Source organism: Notothenia rossii (genome assembly GCF_949606895.1).
Source record: "Notothenia rossii genome assembly, chromosome: 8".
Classification (NCBI taxonomy): Eukaryota; Metazoa; Chordata; class Actinopteri; order Perciformes; family Nototheniidae; genus Notothenia; species Notothenia rossii.
In genome coordinates, this window is record NC_136906.1 from 40,505,701 (window position 1) to 40,526,409 (window position 20,709).

General features: G+C 40.5%; 1 long non-coding RNA gene across 2 annotated transcripts; it reads left to right on the forward strand.

Moving 5' to 3' along the window:
• The first annotated feature begins 2,395 nt into the window (after window positions 1-2,395).
• Window positions 2,396-3,981, forward strand: LOC307017256. Of its 2 annotated transcripts, XR_013802094.1 has the most exons (4): window positions 2,396-2,511; window positions 2,890-2,981; window positions 3,388-3,564; window positions 3,736-3,981. It is a non-coding gene; the product is annotated as an uncharacterized lncRNA (long non-coding RNA). The 2 variants fall into 2 exon arrangements; XR_013802095.1 differs by having other exon boundaries at window positions 2,401-2,981.
• Window positions 3,982-20,709: the final 16,728 nt, after the last annotated feature.

Consider the following 20,709-nt stretch of genomic DNA (forward strand, 5'->3'; position numbering starts at 1 on the left):
ATCATCTTAAAGGCTTCGGAATCCCCCCCATTGTAGTTAAAAAAACTGTCAAAACTAGGACCCCCAAACAGCATCTTGCATAGGGCCCCCAAAAAGCTAGAAACGGCCCTGCCCATGGATGTATAATAAGAACCATGGAATGGAATGGAATCAAAAGAGCTCAGACCCTCACTTATATAGAGGTCGGAAATTATCATAAGTATAAATAGATACAAGCATAAATAAATGTAGGAATAAAAACATGAATAAATAAATGAATAAATACAGGAATAAATATTGTGGAGTGTTTTCAGGGAAATTCAGTGTGTGTGCTGCGGCACAGCTAGAAAGCAGTTGACTTACGACCGCACGGTCCCTGGTTCAACGACTGAACAATAAGTCTTTTTTGTTGTATAAAAGCTACAGCTAAATTAGATAATGTAGTTAATAAATGTATTCTTTGATATGGTTTAGCCTTTCTCAGGCTACAACATGGTTAAGTTTATGAATATTATTAAGGAACACAAATCCCTCTTTGCAATGTTTACCAGCCTCCTTAGGCTTTTCAATCACAATCAATAAACTGGAATAAAAACAATATTGTTAAATTGAAAATATGATTTAATGTTCGTTGTTTAGAGTTATTCTAAGACTTTACTCATTGGGAACTCGGTATGAGATACAGCCAGGGCCGCCTTAATGCACGGGCTGACCTGGGCTGAAGCCCAGGGGCCTACGGAGATCTGGGGCCTATCATGAGCCAATTAAAAAATAAAAAAATAAAAATTCTTTTTTTTTTATTTCGGGTGTTTTTTTGTTTTTTTAAATAAACAAATTCTTGGCTTTCAGAATAGGAAACTTTCATTTCCAAAATCACACGATAAATACATTTTTGAATCTTGTAAAGGGAAGACGACAGCTCTCCCTCGCCACTCTGCTGTTCCACAGCGCCGCCCCCCTCCCTCCACTGAAATTATTATTGTAAGACGTAGACTCGAGTAATGATAGATAACACAGCAAGGTCCGTTACAGTTTGTTTTCATCTGATTTAAAAAAAACTAAGTCTTGGCTTTCAGAATATTAAACTTGTTTCGGCAAATTCAGATGATAAATACAACTTTGAAGCTTGTAACGGCATAATTACAAGCGGAGAACGGAGTAACTTGACGTCACAGCAGGCATAACAACAGCCGATGGTTCTCCTGAGGGTTTTCCCCGGGAAACAAACACAATACACACAAACGCAAATATACACAAACAAACACACACGTCAGAATGAGAATATGTTTCACATGTGACTTATTCAAATTGCGAGTGATTGAGTGAAGAAAAAGTTTGAGTGGCGCTCGGAAAAGGAAATTGTTGAGGGAAAAGGAGTTTCGAGACAAGCAGCTATTACAAAAAATGCCGACGCTTACAGGTTATTTTAAACCTGTAGGCCAGGATGAGGAGGAAGGACAGATGAGTTCTGTACCGAGCGTGTCATGTCTCGCAAATTATGTTAGTTAATTTTTGTCTTGGTCTAGTGATTTTCCCCTTTATTTTTGAATAGTAACCTTCCCTCTCGTTTCAGATACTCTGACCTCCCTTCCTTGGGTGTCTCCCACTCCTGTGATTGTCGACCCCGCCCCTGATTGTTTCCACCTGTTCTCCATTACCTGGTGTATTTATTGTCCTCGTCTCCCTTTGTCCTGTGCCAGTTTGTTTCGTTCCTTGTGACTACCACCAGCATTAGCAATCCAGGATTAACCCCAAGCAGAGCTTTGAGCCACGTCTTGTTTAAGTATTTTTGTTGTTCATGCTCCTAGTGTTTTTCCTCTTTAAGAGTGATTTTGTTTTTGTACCACTATCGTTGAGCTTTGGTTTGAATAAAACCTTTTTTTTGTTAAATTCTGTGAGTTGTGCATTTGAGTTCATACCCGTTTAATCAGTCGTAACAGAGCGGTAGCGGTGCCGGCCGCGGGGCCTCGGAGACAAGTAGGCCGTCTGGTTCTGATAGCGATGGAGTAGCGGGAGAGGAAAAACAGGCAGGAGGGACATTATCTGTTGGAGGAGATGGAGAGGACGACGAGGAGGGGAGCCAACGGCAACCGGACAAATACATGAGGGAGGCCCGATACGTCACTCATATGGAGGAGAGGACCAGGCGCGTGTTGAGCAGAGTGGAGAAGTGCGATCACAGAGCCTGCAGAGGCTATAAATGACTTTGATTTGATGTTTAAATAGGGGGCCTACAAAAACTATCAGCCCCAGGGCCTGATGGCAGGTTAAGGCGGGCTTGGATACAGCACACTGTTGAGATGTCCAATCTGCCTGTTTTACACACTTTGACCAACAGGGGGGTTTGTGTTCAAATGAAGCCCATGATGAAGCCTCATGAGATGAACCCTTTTGCGAACCAATAGGCTACATGCACCATAGATATATATAAACACTAGATGGCTCATGGGAGATTTTCCAGCGTAGCTCACCGGCCGCCATCTTGCTACAGTCAACAGCTACTCTGGTACGCGCTATGGTAGCTGTTGTAAGGTGAGTGATCTGCACAAAAATACTCTTAAATCGCTGAAATCTTGACTGATTTACAAACGGTTTGGTTTATTATAAACATTATTGGAATGGCTATGATACAGGATGCTTGGACATGTTGAAATTGCAGCTTTTCTTTGTGTATGTGCCGTGGTTGTATTTATTAGCTGGCTAATAACAAGAGGCTGTGAGTGAGACCTAGTATTACAAAGTTGACCCAGCAACTTTACACCATTACACCAGTGGGAGAGGCATAACTGCTCTTTCTTTTCAACATAACTTAAGTTACACATGATTTCTTCCAAGTGGTTTGGCTTGTTAAAAATATCTTATATTTTAGATACATTATGATACAGGAAATTGCCGGCTTTGTGTTTACAGAAGTACCTGACTATGCCGGACTTTTGTGCAGCCTACGGATGCTTTAATCGCCGCAGTCTGCAAACAAGAACCCGTGGAATCACCTTTCACTTGTAAGATATGACAATATTATGACTATAATTAGGATAATAATTACTTAGTGGATGTATGTACACTACAAGTCCTGCTACACAGGATCAGTGGGGCTATGTGAGATAATAGTATTGCAAGATTGCTGTTGACCCAGCCTCTTTAGAATATGTTGCTACCATTTCTTTACACAATTATTTAATGTTTCTTTTGCACATCTTTTTTATAACTCTTAGTGTGGTTGTCTTATTCTTAAAGTATACATTACATATATACATACATATATACATACATACATACATACAATTACCCCAAAAGTATGATAATTTCGGTGTGTATTTTTGTCCTTACCCTTAATATTAAAGGAAAGAAGGGAGGACAATGTTGACAATAATTTATATATCTGGCTACCTTTGTCATGTTTTTAAGGTTTCCCAAAACCGGAGAGAGGAGGAGGCAGTGGGAAGTTGCCCTAAGAAGGGACGGTTTGTTTCCTATGGCAGTGAGCACTTCAGGAGTGAGGACTTTGACAGGACGGGGCAGACTGTCCGGCTTAAAGATGGTGTTGTGCCAACAGTATTCAATTTCCCAGCTCATCTTCAAAGGGTATGTGTATCATTGGCCAACAAGAATTCAAGGTGTATAAGATTGATATATAAATATGTGATTAAATGTCTCACTTTAGTTTTTCTTTCTGCAAGTTTAGGAATAAATAATGTGTTGTGTATTACAGCACATTTTAAACACTCAAAATGTCTTTAATTATGTTTATTTTAGCCGGAAGCAACAAGAAGCACAACCACTTCAAGAAGAGCGGAAGATGAACCTCAGCCTAATGTTGTGAGTATTCTGAATGTGGCCAAGACCAGAGAGATGGTCATTGATTTCAGGAGGGTGAGGACGTCTCCTCTACCCCTGTGCATTCTGGGAGAGGATGTGGCTGTTGTGGAGGACTAGAAATACCTAGGAGTGCACTTAGACAATGGGCTGAGCTGGAGGATCAACACTGACGCTGTGCATAAGAAGGGGATGAGCCGACTCTATTTTCTGAGGAAGCAGAGATCCTTCCACTTGTGCAGCAAGATGCTGGAGATCTTCTAGTCTTTTGTAGCCAGTGCACTCTTCTTTGCTGCGGTCTGCTGGGGGGGGGGGGGGGGGTAGCATCAGAGCCGGTGACACCAGCAGGATCAATAAATTGATCAGGAAAGCTGGGTCTGTCATCGGCATCAAGCTGGACCCCTTTGAAGCTGTGGTGGAGAGGAGGACACTGAACAGGCTGTTGTCCATCATGGATAACCCCACCTGTCCTCTCCACCTGCAGCTGGACAGTCAACGGAGCTCCTTCTCCAACAGACTGCTGCAGCTCCGCAGTGCCATAACTCTGTACAACAAATCACCTCTGGCTGGAAGATAACTCTCTGCTCCATAGTTTTTCTTGAATATAACCACGTTGTACATTTTACACATATATAATCTGTTCAATATTTAATATTTAACATTAATATTCCATATGCCTTATATTTATGTATATGTATATTATATATATACCGTATAATATCCTGTCAAATCCAACATGTATATTTTCCTCTTTCTTTTTCTTGCTTATTTCTAATTTATTGTAAAATGCCTTGTCCCTTATGCTGCTGTAACTAAAAATGTTTTCCCAAATTGGGATCAATAAAGTACCATCTTATCTTATTTGCATGTGGAATGTCACTAACAAATGAGAGCATCATATGGCTTGTCATATTAAATCCTTTATCTCGGTGGCACCCAGGAAGGTCTATGATGGTGTGACTAGGAGAGCCCAATATAATTTGAGGTGGTACTCTGTGTAAAACGTTTGAGAACCACTGGCCATCTCACTTGCTCTATGTCACTCATACACTTGAATAAACATGTGCAAACACTTTCATAACACCCAAGGACACCTTACAGGGCATAGGGGCAATATAGGGAACAATTAAAACAGTGGATTTAGTGAGATATCAGCTGGGGTAAGACAAGACAAACAACAGTAAATGGAATACAGAAGGACACCAAAGGACATAAAAGGACACAGGGTACAGTTTATATTATTCTTGGGCTTTTTTCGACTACAAGAACTCAGCGCACCGTGCTGTGAAGTGGTAACGTATTTCAAAGGTTCTGGATTTGTTTACAAATCTAGAAACTAAATACAAAACTAGGACGATATGAAGATCTGATGTCAAAAATAATTTTGATAAATGAGACAGAACTGGCCTGTCTGTGAGCTCATTTTATGTTGGTTTGGTTCCTCTGATAAAGGTGTGAATATCTAAATAATATACCACCATATGCTATTGTCATTAGTTGTGTCCCTGTTCTTCAAGCTAAGGCATTGCTAAATTAACAACTCTTGGCTTAAAGAGTGGTAACATGAGACCGATTTTTATATATAAAATATAAATATATTTTAATTTTATAATTTATTTTAAATATTAACAATATAATAACATAAATGAAAATATATATATACACACCGGCAAATATTTAATATAAATACCTTGTGTGTGTGTGTATAGCTATTGCTTTATCTGCTTAATGTTATTTTCATAAAAAAGTCCATGATTATAAGTATATATTATCATAAATACATCTTTGATGTTTATAAAAAACCAAACCGTTTGAAAATTGGTTGAAAATTGAGCAAGCTATGTTTATTTAAAAAGTAAACCATAATGTTATGAATGAGAGAACTGCCTGTGGCAAGATGGCGGCCAAGTGGCAACGTCGGTCTCCATTGGCCAGCAGCGCGGGCATACTTGCCAACCTTTAGACCTCAGAAATCGGGAGCATTTCAAAATGCAAAATGGGGGGTGCTAGTGGATGGCCGGAGCTGTTAGATTAACATTAACATGCTTATTGTAGTTGTAAGTGCACTGCCTTGATGGAGCATATGTGTGGGCTGGACCTGTATTTTACAGGAAAGGAGTGAGCAGAGAGTAGAGTAGTTGTCGATTCTTGTTCTGTTTTCTGTGAATATCTGCCTCACCCTCTCAGACTTTGAGTTGCGCGCGCTACTAAAGAGACGTGTTACCATGGGAACCAAACAATGGTGTAGCTGTATTAAAGTCAGAGCGGAAACAGTCGTGTGTAAATCTGATTTTGTCAGAAATCGGGAGAAATATGACCCCGGGAGGAAACCGGGAGAGGGCAATGAAATCGGGAGTCTCCCGCGAAAATCGGGAGGGTTTACAAATATGAGCGCGGGTGAGTCATCTAGTGTTTATATATATCTATGACATGCACTACTAGGGTCTGAGACGTACTTCCGCCATAGCCGTAATACGGCTCAGCAGCTTCTGGTTTGCGTAGCTGAGCGGGAGATCGTCCACAAATGTTTTACTGTTTATTAAATCTATGGTTTAAATATGAGTCGACGGAAGATTTTCAAAACGGAGCATTTTCAAAGACAAGTAAAGAAGTACTCCGAGCACTGCTGTGTCCCACTTTGTACGGCGTCAGCTAAATTCAACGGCGTCCTAAGTTTCCATGGCTTTCCGACCGAACTCGAGCTGCGAAGACAGTGGCTGGTTAAAATACGACGCGATAACTTTAAAATCTCCTCTCACTCCAAGGTCTGCAGTCGTCACTTCGCTACGGATCAACTAATAGAGCCAAAAACCCTTGATGGCCGTAGGAGGCTTGTGAAAGGTACTGTACCAACTCTGTTTGAGTGGAATCACTTTACTGCTCAAACACCTCGGGCTAGTGTTTGGGAGAGAAGGGAGCAGCCCACTGAACCAGTCTCTCGGGAGGAGCAGGAAGAGCACATCGATGTCCGTGACCATGATTACTGCTCAACCCCTGAACCAGCTTCACTGGACATGTCCTCTCAAGCTACAGAAGACAACTCCAAAATAGTGGAGGATCTGCAGAAGCAACTGCAGGAGTTAAGAGTCCAGCGAGAGTTTTGCTTACAGCGGTTTGCTGGCTCCGACGACAACATCCGATTCTATACCAGGTAATGTTTTGGCTAAATTCTATCCAAGTTTTTTAAATGGGTTAGCTTATAGAGAATCCTGTTTACCTGCCGTTTGACAGCTGACTATATGCATGCAGTGTTGGAATAAGTAGGCTACTCAACTTAACTGAAGTATAAGTACAAATACTATGGTTTGAAAATACTCCTGAACTGAACATGTAGAATCATAAATCATGTGTTTTCATATATAAAAAGTAACTAGAAACTATGAAGGTTAACTAAATGTGGTGGAGTAAAACATACTAATACTAACAACATACTGATAATACTTTACTACAAGTGGAAATCTTCAAAACCTTACCAAATTAAAAGTACATGTCAATATCCACTGCCTTTCCCCCAGTTGCACACTTAAGAATGAAGAGTAAAAGAAGTCATTCTGTGTACAATGTTCCCTGTATGTTTTAGATTATTATTACTGCTGCTTTAATGTAGTTGTTACATTTTACTGCTGTATATTACTATAACTGCACCAATTGCATTCTTAATCAGTCTACTTGAATTGTAATGTATAAAGCAAACAAGAGGAAAGCATTAGCCCATGTGTTACAGTTAACGACTGTATTTACTGTGTCAATTAATGACTGACATGTGTCTTTTGTGTACAGATTCCCGAGCTATAACCACCTTATGGCCTTCTGGTTTTTGATTGAGCCTTCCATTTATAAAATGGTTCGTGTTACAAAAGCGATATCAGCTGCCAAGAGGAATGAAGAAGTGGTTACACAGGCACGTCCATCAACGGTAGGCTACGTTTCTTTTAACACACAATCTAAACACAAACTGAAGGGAAAATGTTTCTCTTACATTTCATTGCTTTTGTGTAGGCTAAAAGGCTATACTCAATATATAAATATATATATATACTCAATATGTAAATGTATATATATATATATATATATACTCAATATGTATGCAATCCTTTTTGAATACATCAGAGAACTAAAACAACTTAATGTTTTTCCCATGGTGTGCTACACTCATGACATTAATATATTACCCTTTTTTAGTTTTTATCTTCCAGAGACAGCTGCTTCAGCCAATTGACGAGTTCTTCCTTTTTCTCTGCTTCCTGTCGGTGGGTTTGAAAGAGAGGGACCTTGCAAACCGCTTCAACGTACACCAGTCCACTGTGAGCCGCATCATTGCAGCATGGACGAGTTTTCTTACAACTTTATTGAGGTCACAGTGCATCTGGCTTACACCTGCAGAAGTTCAAGCCCACCTCTCACAGGCATTCAAAGATTTCCCAGACACACAGGTGATTCTGGATTGCACAGAGCTGAGGTGTCAAACACCATCCTCACTCCTCCTCCAAAGAGAAATGTATTCTACATACAAATCTCACTGCACCATGAAAGCCTTGGTTGGCATAGCCCCACTTGGCGCAGTGACATTTGTTTCCAGTCTGTATGGTGGTTCTGTCAGCGACAAAGAGACTTTCAAACAGTCTGGAATAGCTGCGTTGTTGACTAAAAAAATGGCAGTGATGGTAGATAAGCGCTTCCTGATCAGCGATTGCTGCAAATGCAAGGTGTACTGCCCACCTTTTCTGTCAAAGCAGAAGCAAATGCCAGCCTATCAGGTGAGGGAGACACAGGCCATTGCCAGACTGAGGGTTCATGTGGAGCGTGTCATTAGGAGGAGAAAAGAGAACAAACTTTTTGATGGTGTCATCCTCCTGTCCCATGCCTACAACATCAACCAATTGTTTGCAGTAGCATGTATGCTGTCGAACTATCAGAACAAAGCACTGGTCAAGACATGGGTGAAATAAGACAAGATGATGACACCTGTGCAGGTAGCTGTGATTAAGCTGGGTGAGCACACCGTAATCCTGTGTTGCCTGACACACGCTAGTGTTTTGTTTGAATAAATGGTAAATAGCAAATTACAATGCGTTGATGATTTCTTACAAATGCAATGATTTACTATTCATTACAAAAAAATAACTTCACTTTATTGTCTTTTTAAATACAATTGTATATTTATTTACATCTATGAAATGTGACAAACAATATATATCAAAAACAAAATATTGAAATCACATTTTGTTGTCATTCAGAACACATGATTGAGGGATTGCCTCCTAAAAACAATGACGGCTGATCCAGGGTCTAGCAGCTAACTGCTTACAGAGTTAACAATGGCTACAGTGCCCACTACTTTTTTAATGACAGGTACTTCGGCATGTACAGATGTAGCACTTCATTTCAGACTCCAGTTTACAGCTTCCTGCCTAAGACCAGTATAGAGGAATGTTAAGCCCTCCCACTATTTTCCAAGAGGGCGTTGCCAGATTTTCAATTTCAGGTTTTAACCAGGAGATGGCGCTTCATTCACAAATACAGAAAGACAAGTTTCATGGACTTTCAGTTGTGTTTTGAAGAGCATTTGAACACATCAATATTTTAGATACTATACTAAAGTATATCTAATCTTGTAATTCATATAGTCTTTATATATTAAATAATCATAATAATAATGTAAATGTTTACATTAAACTTCTTTATTTGTTATGCTCATACTTTTGCCTTTACAATCGTTTGCTTTAATATGCAGTATATTTTTTGTATATTTTTGTGTTTGCTTCCTCCTGCTCCCTTTCGGACACATACTGTATGATGTTTTATTATTATTAATATGAAGATATTATTAAGATAAGATAAGATGTTACTTTATTGTATTGATTGAACATTTTAGTTTAGAATGTGCTGTCTGTCCCACGGTAATTCAGAAGGCTCACAGGTCACATTCCGACCATTATTTAAAACAATAGGTGCTTTCACGCCGTCTACAGCTTGATTTGTATAGAGGGAGCTCTGTGGCTGAATGGCCAGCGATTAGGTGTGGCGCATTTATCATAGGTGATCAGAGCTAACTGCCTGCCGTCAGATTTCATTTAAAAAACAGATCTGATTTTAAGACTATTTCTGCGCTCATAAAGAATGATAAGAATAAGAATAATGCGTATTGAACTGGTTTAATTAATTAGTGAGTTTATTTAATACTAGAACCGCCAATCGGGTCAATTTGTGTGATGTGTGTTGTTGTGTGTGTGCAATGTAACTTTTTTTCAATAAAATATTAGAGTCTCCCAGTCCGTGACTTTTCCTGAAAGTGTGTTATGTAGCAACCTATGTTGTTAAAAATGGCATTCTAATAGCGGGATTTGACGGTTTTAGGTAGGCCTATACGCTTTGGGATCCTGATCTGCCGACGAGGCTCCATTAAAATATAAATATTTTTAGTGAATTACTGAGTTTAGGCACGTTAACGTTTTAATGAAGTTGAATACAGTATATTCATATTTGTCATATTTCATGTCAACTGTGTGTGTGTGTGTGTGTGTGTGTGTGTGTGTGTGTGTGTGTGTGTGTGTGTGTGTGTGTGTGTGTGTGTGTGTGTGTGTGTGTGTGTGTGTGTGTGTGTGTGTGTGTGTGTGTGTGTGTGTGTGTGTAGAGGTGTGTGTGGTTAAAACACTTTCATGAAGTGAAGGAGGTGTTCCTTCTATAAAACAGCTGTGGGCAGCAGTGAGTGTCACGGACATGAATTCATAGATCAAGGCAGACTGGTGCACACTCTCCTGTCCTGCCAGACGACACGCCAGTTCTAAACCGTGTCCCTCACTCCTCACATCACAAGCTGCATCAAAGTGTATCATGTTGTTACATCGTTTCAGATGTTATGTTTCAGTGCTTGATGCAAACTTGTCGAAATTCGCCGTTTTGAATCCAAAATAGGTCGCTTGTGTGATTCATGTAGATCTGCAATAAAAATATTTTTGGGGTATGGGGGGGTCTGGGACCCGGAGTAATCTGCGGCCGTGAGCTGTTATGTGCCATCATGACACGCATGGTGTTCTTTTTTTATATAATATAATGAAGTGCGAGCTGTGTTCTCGAGTCTTCCTGCCTGTCGGCTGTGCTCTCATGGATGTATAATAAGGCTCTGCTGCTCCGAGATGATGGTCTAGCTTCAGCAGCTACATTACCTACGGGTGCGTTCGTTAATATTAACTGCGCGTCCGGAGTCACTGTGGCACAGACTGGACCGCTGGTGAACAGCTGTTAGAACGGGCCGTTCAGGTGTTCAGAGCAGAGCTCCCTGTCGGAGCGGCAGAGCGTGATGTGAACTGAAAAGTTTTTCTGTGGCAATATTATTTAAAGAATCGTTGAGCTAGCTAGCTAGCATATATTGTCACTATCTGCTAACGTTAGCTTTAGCCTTCTATTTCTAATAGTTTTTTTCATAGGCTATAAACAGAGGTGGTATATATATATATATATATATATATATATATATATATATATATATATATATATATATATATTGTACTTGAGCAAAAGTAGAAGCACTCAGATCTTGTAGAGTAAAAGTAGAAGTACTCAGGTCTTGTACTTGAGTAAAAGTAGAAGCACACAGATCTTGTAGAGTAAAAGTAGAAGTACTCAGGTCTTGTACTTAAGTAAAAGTAGAAGTACTCAGATCTTGTACTTGAGTAAAAGTAGAAGTACCAGAATGTAGGAATACTCTGTTACAGTAAAAGTCCTCCATTCAAAATGTTCCTCAAGTGAAAGTAGAAAAGTATTCTCATCAAAATATAGTGAAAGTAGCGACAGTAAAAGTAGTCATTGTGCAGATTGGTCCATTTCAGAATAATATATATGATATGTTTTATAATGATTGATCATGAAAGTGTTCTCAAAGCTGGTAAAGGTGCAGCTAGTTTGAATGACTTTGTATACTGCAGGGTAGCTTGTGGATTTACTCCAGGTGGAACTAAAGTTTGATTTAATACTTGATTATATTTCACATCATTCATCCACATCTGTAAAGTAACTAAAGGTATTAAATACATTTCGGGGAGTAGAAGTACACCATGTACCTCTGAACTGTAGTGGAGTAGAAGAACAAAGTAGCAAAATATTGAAATACTTAAATAAAGTACAAGTATCTCAAAATTGTGCCCAAGTATAGTACTTGTTGAGTTTATGAACTTAGTTACTTTACACCATGTGGCTATAAAGATAGAAAGACTAAGCCTTGCACAGAGGCATGAAAATACATTTTCAAAATGCTCAACAGTGCTGCCAAAATTATAAACGGACTGCTAAACAATTAAAATAAATGCTTTTATATATTTCTATTAGATGTGACTCTTTGTTAACACTGCTGCTTTAGTTGTTCTGACTGCTGAAATCCTCTGTTATTCCTCATTTTAAAGCCGATATTCCGTGGGGTGGGGGAGCCGGGGGCTCGGATCCTTGTCACCTTTTTCATACAGATGAGTTTGCATCCCAAAGCCTCAGTCACCTTTATTCATGTAATAAAAACATCTCAGGTAAGTAACACTCAAAGCTAAATGTGCAATACCATGTTCAGCTATGTTACTATTTATAATGTTATTGTTGTTCCATCCGAAGATGTACATATTGGAATGATTTCGTAACTTACAGTAGGCTATTTTTTACAATGTGTGTTGGAAGGATTTATTAAATTACTATGAATATTGTCATTGTTGAAGGCTTTTAGAGAAGGATGAACTATAAGCCTGACTTACATAACATTTTATACCTAAAAAAATAAAAGCCACAATAAATAAATCACAATTATTGTAGTTATTTTTACCTCCCGTATTGCTTTCAACCCACCAGCTTTTATGGTGTTGTTACGTCACTAACTGTAAGCTTGTCACATACAGTCTATGGTCACTCAAAGGAACCTACAGTTAATTTAGCTGCTGGAGAAGAAAGATCAGGGGGGGAGGGGGGAGAGAGCTGCCGTTTCATTCACACTGTTTAAAAAACGTTAACAACGGAACATTTTGCTTAGCGGATGCATGTCAATTTAAATCAATACATACAACTATTTTTTAAATCAATAAAAACATTTTATAAATCCATAAAAGCATTTAAATTAATATTGGGAGTCATGTCGTTACTTTGTTGAGAATGTGGCCATGTAATAAGCGGGATAATTTTCAGCGACTTGTTCCTTGTGGGGAAAATAACACCCGTCATGCGCGTTGGGAACCTGATCTGCCGACGAGGCTCCATTAAAATATAAATATTTTTAGTGAATTAATGAGTTTAGGCACGTTAATAACGTTGTAATGAAGTTGAATACAGTATATTCATATGTGTCAGTGATTTAATGTCAATTCGGTGAACATAAACATAAATGATCGTGGTGAAGATGATGATTAAATTAGGATTAAAAATCGAGAGACGGGCTGCATTTCCTCCCGTATTATTTTGTTAAATAACAACATGGTGATGTTTTGTAAATGATTACATGTCTCTTATTTAGCACAGTAGTATGATATCCGTGACATATGGATCTTAACAAAGTTCCGCTGTATATCCAGCGTACTGTATCTGACTTTATTTCACATGAGCTCCAGTGTGGAACCCCACTGCACCCCCTGGTGGATCAATGATCCATTGCAGCTGGCTTCATTATAATTACATTTATCTATCACGGGGGCGGTCTCAAGTCAAGCTGGAGGTTTTCCCTTGAGCGAGGGCAGATCACGTACCAATCACGGCCCTCGCGTTTCAAACTGTCTGAAATGATTCGCTACATCTGTATGTGTAAAAAGTCTACTTTTTCTCTGATTGCTCTTTGCACTTCTGGATCTGTGTATATTCTTTGCACCAGGTAGTCCTCCTGTGCCCACACTACAAAGTCACACCACTGCATCCCAGATACAAGAAGTTGACCCTGTACTTGCCAGTAATAGGCATGGCTTTTCTTGAGCTTAAAGACCCTGTGAAGTGTGCACCTGTGCATGATCTGTTATGCTAAAACGTATAGTAATGAGCAAAATTGTCCATTGGAACCCATATCAAAGGATGTTGGAATAGCAACGAATTTGACGAGTTTTGAATTTGCCGGGGAAATCTGCAGTCGACCTTCGCCTTCGTGGGCGTGGCTTGCGATCTACTGCGTGACGTCACGAGATGGACGCCGCCGCACTGTTTACATTCACCACCGTTCGTTTTTTCTCTTTTTCAAAGTTGAATTTCTCAACGTTTTTGAGCTAGTATTTTCCTGGAAAGTGTGTCGGAGTCGACTGGAAGTGATTGCCAATCGAGAAAACCTGACAATGGAGGCGACAGTGAAGAAAGAGGGATGAAAAACACAGGGTAAACGATGCATTGCCGCTGGCTGTAGTAATGTCAAGTCTGCCGAAGTGGCAATGTTTCTGTTCCCAAAAGATGAAAGTGAGCCTGGCTGGTGTCATTGTTTCGTAGATTCTTTGATTGATCATGATAAATAAAGGCCACTGGTCGATTCGAGAGAGAGAGAAAGAGAGACTGAGAGAGTTACAGGGTTGTCGTTAGCATCTGGTGCTAGCTCGGAGCTAACGGAGATTAGCTGTTTCAACAATAAGGAGAGGGAGAGTGCTCTCCTGTGGGACTGAGAGAGATAACGTCAGCTCAGGGAGGTAAACTGTAGCCTAAGTTATCTCAGTGGGTTTGGTCATCTATGTAAACAAATATTTCCATCTATGTAATATTAGTTGTATAAAATAGGTTAAGAAATCCTTCCAATGTTTTTTGATGATTGAAATATATGTTTCATATGAGTGTTGAGAGCTGTATCCATAAATCTCTTAATGTTGCCCTCAAAGTGCACCAAATTGATCACTTTCCTCATCTATCCTGTCCGAAAAGCTGTCCAAATCAATCATTTCTCTCACACTAGTATCACTTTCCAAAGTCTCCGCCATGTTTACAATCGCAACTGGGTACATCTTGTGACGTAACAGCCACTATCGTCTGCAACTTCCGTTAGGCTCAGACGGCAAAATTAATAATTCATTAATTCATTAATTATGAATTATTAAAAATTATTTTAGCCATGAACAGGCACAATGATATGTAAGGAATGAAACTGCCATTTCATTTTGGTGCAAAAACATGCACGTCCCTGGGTCTTTAAGGGAGCCACATTCCATCTGCACATATTTGCAGTCGACATCATTTGGGACATTGGGACATTTGAATTCAACAAGGCCAAATTGGGGATATTCTGTTGGGTCAAAAACAACTCCATCAGGGGAGGCACCAAGCCAGGGCGTAGAGGGGTGAATGACAAGGCCACAAGGGGAGTAGTTCACGTTTGCCAGTCAGTAGTTATATTCATCCCGCTTTCGTCTCATTAGTATGCATAAAAAAGTGACAGGTCACACCTCCCCCATTATGCAAATGAGCTAAGTCCCGCCTCCCCTTTGATCGAGGTGTGAGATCTCAAGTAGGTGTGATATCCCAAGTAGGTGTGAGATCCGTCGATAGGAGGGGGTGATGTGTATTCACAGGTGTGAAAAGCCCCCACTGTTGCGCCTTATGGTGTATAATAAAAAATGTTTCAATCACATTAGTATGCATAAAAAGTGACAGGTGGGCCTGCCCCCAAGTCTAATAAAACAAAATGCCGCTTCCATCACATTAGTATGCATAAAAGTGACAGAAGGGTCCGCCCTAGTTATGTGATGTCAGAAGACCGAGGGGGTGGAGTGAGATAAAAAAAAAGAACCCCCTGCAGATAAAAAGCCAGTCATTTCCAATCATCAAGTCATCTTTCCAAAAAGAAAAAATGGCCAAGAGACGCCTCGATATGGGTTTAATCAGCGAGACGCCTGTGACAACTTACCGCCATCCGTCCGGAGCGCCAATCAAGAAACGGATGCAGTATCTGTGCCGGGTTCAAACACCTCCGGTCAAAGATCTTGAAGAGAAATGGCTTCTGGAAAATGAACATGTTTGGGGATACGTATTCAACAATATGGCCAATGAACTGCATTTCTACAATCTGAAGAAGGGAGAAACGTATGGACCCCACAGTGTTAAAGCGACGTTGACCTCAACAGATTGGGCTGTGTTAACTCTGGTGTCTTCCAGAGATCTCCACGCAACCATTGTATCGGAAGAAGTAGTGCATCAAGAAAACACTGTGGAACCAGCGGTGTACAAGATATGTGCAACAAAAAACAAAGAAACGCAAACAAAAAGCGAGATCAAAGAAGAGTTTTCACCGTTACCCCTCAATGTGGAGGAAGAAGAAGGAAATATCCCCCCGCCGCCAGAAGTGAAAAGAGTCCTGACAAGCACCGTCTGGGAAACTAAAAGCAGACCATCTGGGCGATGGTATTACCGCGCAAGCCGTTTGCTGACGCAGGGGAAGGACCCCTCTGATGATTTTTTTTGGAGTATTTCAACTCTACATGCGGGGTTTTTCAAACATCCTTGCGGGTACCTCTGACTGCTTGGCTGAAAATGATTGATGATAAATCTACAAAGCTTAAAGAACTTTTTAAACAGAGTCAGACATCGATGGACATTATACTGGTGAAAAAGACTCTCATCTTTGCAGATGACTCCTCCTCCCACTCAGCATATTAAGTCCCAACCCCCTCACCAGATCATTTAAAAGTAAGGACCGCTCAAAGACATTCATGGAACCATGGATCTGAGAAAAAACAAGTCTCTCCCCGCGAGTTGCAGCCTGGAACAAACGCCTGGAGGACCCCCATCATCTCCAACAATCTGGAGACCCTATATCGACTATGGTGTTGCTGCCATTGATGTTACTGGTTGGCTGGATATGGATCAACCTCCATCTACTCCATCCGTGTCTCCAGGGAATCAACAGCTTCTTCACACTCCCCGGTAGCAGGCATTGAATCGCCATGCTTTCCTTATGCTCCAGAGGGTGATGCTGCAGAAGGTGCTAGGACAGCTTCGTTCCTGAATACGGTAAAAGCTGTAGTGGTTCATCTGCTGGACAGGGTCCTACATCTGTACAGAAAGGAGAAATGTTAAGGATGTCAAGTCGACCATCCCAGTCAAATTCAACATGAGTGTTTGTTTCCGACCGAAGAATACTATCTGGATCGAAACTATGATGAAGTGGTAAAGAGACTGTGGACCGTTCGTTTCATTCCAGCCATTCGGGACGCTCTACACCAGGACCACCTTCATGTGTCGGGGAGGAGAGTCTTTGGAGCTGCTGAGGCGATTCTGCACAATCTCAGAAACGCAAGACTCTTTGAGGCTAAAATCGACAAGTTTTACAAACGGCTCGACGAGACCCAGACAAAGAACATAAGAGCAGCTTGGGACTCTTGGCAGCAATAGGGAGAGTTTGATATTCTTTTCGTAAAAGTATGTTTTTTTATTTTATCTGTTTTATTTTTATTTTACTTGATCTAGTGTGTCCCGTTTGTGTTTTTAAAATGTTTTTTTATTCTCTGTTTGGAGAAAATATTTTTTGATATATGTGGCAAATCAATAAAATGTGTTGTAGGAAAAACTGTTGTTCTCATTACCTCACTGGTGCTGTAACAGGGAACATGTCTGAGAAACGTGTCATGCAAAGGGTGTATTACACTCCTTCTAATCCAGGGAGTTTAGGGGGCGTTGATAAACTCCATAGAGCTGTACAGATTGAAACGGGTAAACAAGTAAATGTAGAGAAAGTCAGATAATTTTTATCTGAACAGGATGCATATACTTTGCATAAGCCGTCTAGGGTGCATTTTGTAAGAAACAGAGTTTTCGTACTCAGACCGCTACAACAATTTCAAGCTGATCTCTGCGATATGCAGTCGCTGTCCAAACATAATGATGGTTTTAATTATTTGTTAACAGTCGTAGATGTATTTTCGAAAAAATTCTATGCTCAGGCAAATAAAGAAGAAGACTGGTATAGAGGTTGCCAAAGCCTTTGATACAATTTTAACACACAGTCAGATTCCTAAAAAGATACAAACGGACGCCGGGAAAGAATTCTTTAACAAAGTTTTTCAAGCCTTATTGAAGAAACGAGGTATTGTACATTATGCAACAGCCAGTGATATGAAGGCGTGTGTGGTAGAGAGATTTAACCGTACGTTGAAAACTAAAATGTAGAGGTATTTTACAGCTAAAAAACACTAATAGATATATAGACGTCTTACCTGAATTAATTGAAAGTTACAATAATAGTTATCATCGCAGTATTAAAATGACACCAATGCAGGTGACCAAGGAAAATGCCGCTCAAGTGTTTCGCAACCCCTTCCAGCCATCGTAAAAAAGCTGCTACGAAAATGAACTTTAAGGAGGGGGAGCTTGTAAGAATATCCAAATTGAGAGGGGTCTTTGATAAAAAATATGAGCAGAGTTATACGGACGAATTATTTACGGTGTCTGAAGGCATACCTCGTCAACCACCTGTTTACAAACTCAAAGATTATGATGGAGAAGAGATCAAGGGGACTTTTTATGAGAAAGAGTTGCAAAAAGTGAAGGTATCTAGTGACAAGGCTTTTCAAGTGGAGAAAATTCTGAAAAGACGTGTGGTGAGAGGGAAAAAACAAATGTTTGTATGCTGGAAGAACTGGCCCGAGAAATTCAACAGCTGGGTTGAGGCTGGCGCCATCAAGGATGTATAAAAACAGAATCAATGCTCAGTCCTTCATTACAGCCATGGAGATAAATGAAGGGTTCTACATTACGCTGCCGTCCAATGCCAGCCTTGATGTATTTCAAAACAATACAAGCTCTAGTTATCAGGTAAACCTAGCACAACCTTTACACTTGGACGGTTCGTGGCAGGTCGCCATGACAGAAATGTCATACCCCCACACCTGGTATAACATGCCTTTAGAAGTAGCCTATTTTGAATGGATAAAGAAACCAAAAGCCCCCGCGATAGCGAGCAAGTTAAAGCTTCAAATGTTTCGAGGAGGTTACTATAGTAGCATAAGTCAGCTCATGTTGGAACTCGAGTCCTGCTTCAGAAAAATTGACTCTGGTGTTAGTTTGTACTATAGTCCAATTCACAGGAAAATTGAATTTCAAGGAGATGGACAATATCGTTTTCGCTTTCCAAAAACCGTGGCTTATATGCTTGGAATTAAACCAGATCAGTGGCTCAAAGTTGATGATAAATCAGCAGCCCACCCCGCAGATATAAATGCAGGCGTAACTCGTCTCTACTGTTATAGTAACGTGGTCAGTCACCAGTGGGTAGCAGTGGCGTTTTCTTCTGGAGGCCAAGGGAAGCTAGGCTTCCGCTGTTTTTTCGGATTGTAGTCATAATTTTAATAAATAAATAAAAACACTTCGTTTAGTTTCGGAAATTCTTTGTTGTGTGTTGCTGACGGCCTGTCTCTCCCCCATTCTCATTGAGTATTTTACAAAGAGTGAAACAGCGCCCCTCTAGATGTTATGGTGAAACAGTAGATTGCACTCTCTGTTGCGAGAGGAGGCCAGCCGAAATGTGCTTCCCTTGGTGAAAAAAAATGGAGGGATTGACCAATCAGATGAGGTTCACGTCATGCCCCTGCCAACCTGCGATTGGTCAGGGCAATGCCAAGGGAAGCCAGAGGCGGCTGGTTTCCCTTGCCTCACAATCCAATCAAATCGCATCAACTTAGTGGTGCAGTGACGCGTCCCAAAAAGCGGAAGTAAGCTGCGCTCAGTTTCCCTCGACAAAATAGCAATGGGATTTCTCCACAGGGTTTTGGAAAATAGCTAGAAAAAAGGTCAGTGGAAAACGAACCTGTTAGGTAAATGCACGTTTTGTTCAGTCGGATAATATCCACATGTCTACCCTACTTTTATAATTTTCGAATCATAAATCTAATCGATAGAAGATAGATAGCGTCACTGCACCACTCTCACCGCCGTTAGAAAGTAGCAAGCAACTGAAGCAAGTGCAATTATGGAGGGTGGAGATTTGGAGTATTTAATCCAAAATAATTGTACTAAACTCCCGCCGCAGCAGCAACAACAAATACAATCTGATGACAGGCCAATGCCCAAACTGGAGTTGCGTACAGCGAGGAACAAAGGAGCGAACCGGACGTAAAACGTTAAAGGTCTCCTGATTTAGTTTGTGAATGAATGCTTATTAGAGTTTCGGCTGGAGAGTGCGTGCGGACCTGTCAGTCAGATAACAGGCGTGTGTAAATCCTGCATCTGTATGATACAAATGTGTGTAAAATGATACCGGGCGGCAGGCGCTGTAATCACTCATCTGGTTACGTTATTACATTGACCACCACACCCCCCCCCACCCCAAAAGAAAGGACGTATTACCTCAATTTAACCAGGGGTCTTCAGTCAGAGAGTTTTACAACATGTTTACGGCTACAGGGAGACACATGAAAGACTTACCTCTGTGTATCGACCGAGAGGATTTCGAACAAGGATACTCATTATTCGTATTTAATCTCACTGCAGGGGAAGATGCTGACGCATTGTCCCCTATTACAAGTGGTAGTTTAAGACTGGAAATGAGATTTCGAGTACCACTACCACAGACTACCACTTTAATCGTATATTCTTGTTTTGATTAGATTCTGGAGATTAATTCAAAACGTCAAGTGTTGGTAGATTATTACTAAGAAGATATTACACCATGAATAATCATCAATTGGATAGTCTGCTACGTCATATGATGGGAGACTCTTATGGTGGGGTGTGGGCGTCAGATCAGCTACCCCGAGTAAAACAATTATTTAGATACCCTTTATACAAGATTGTAAATACCCACCCCTCCCATATGCCAGGAGAACACTGGCTAGCAGTGAGCTTAGAGGAGGACGATGTGGGAACTTTTTTTGATTCTTTTGGCTTTCCTCCCGATTTTAGTCATTACCCTAAAAGCAGTGCTTGAATTGGGCCGGTACTCACCGGTACGCAGTACCGGCACTTCTGATGTTTACCCATGTGGTACCGGCACTT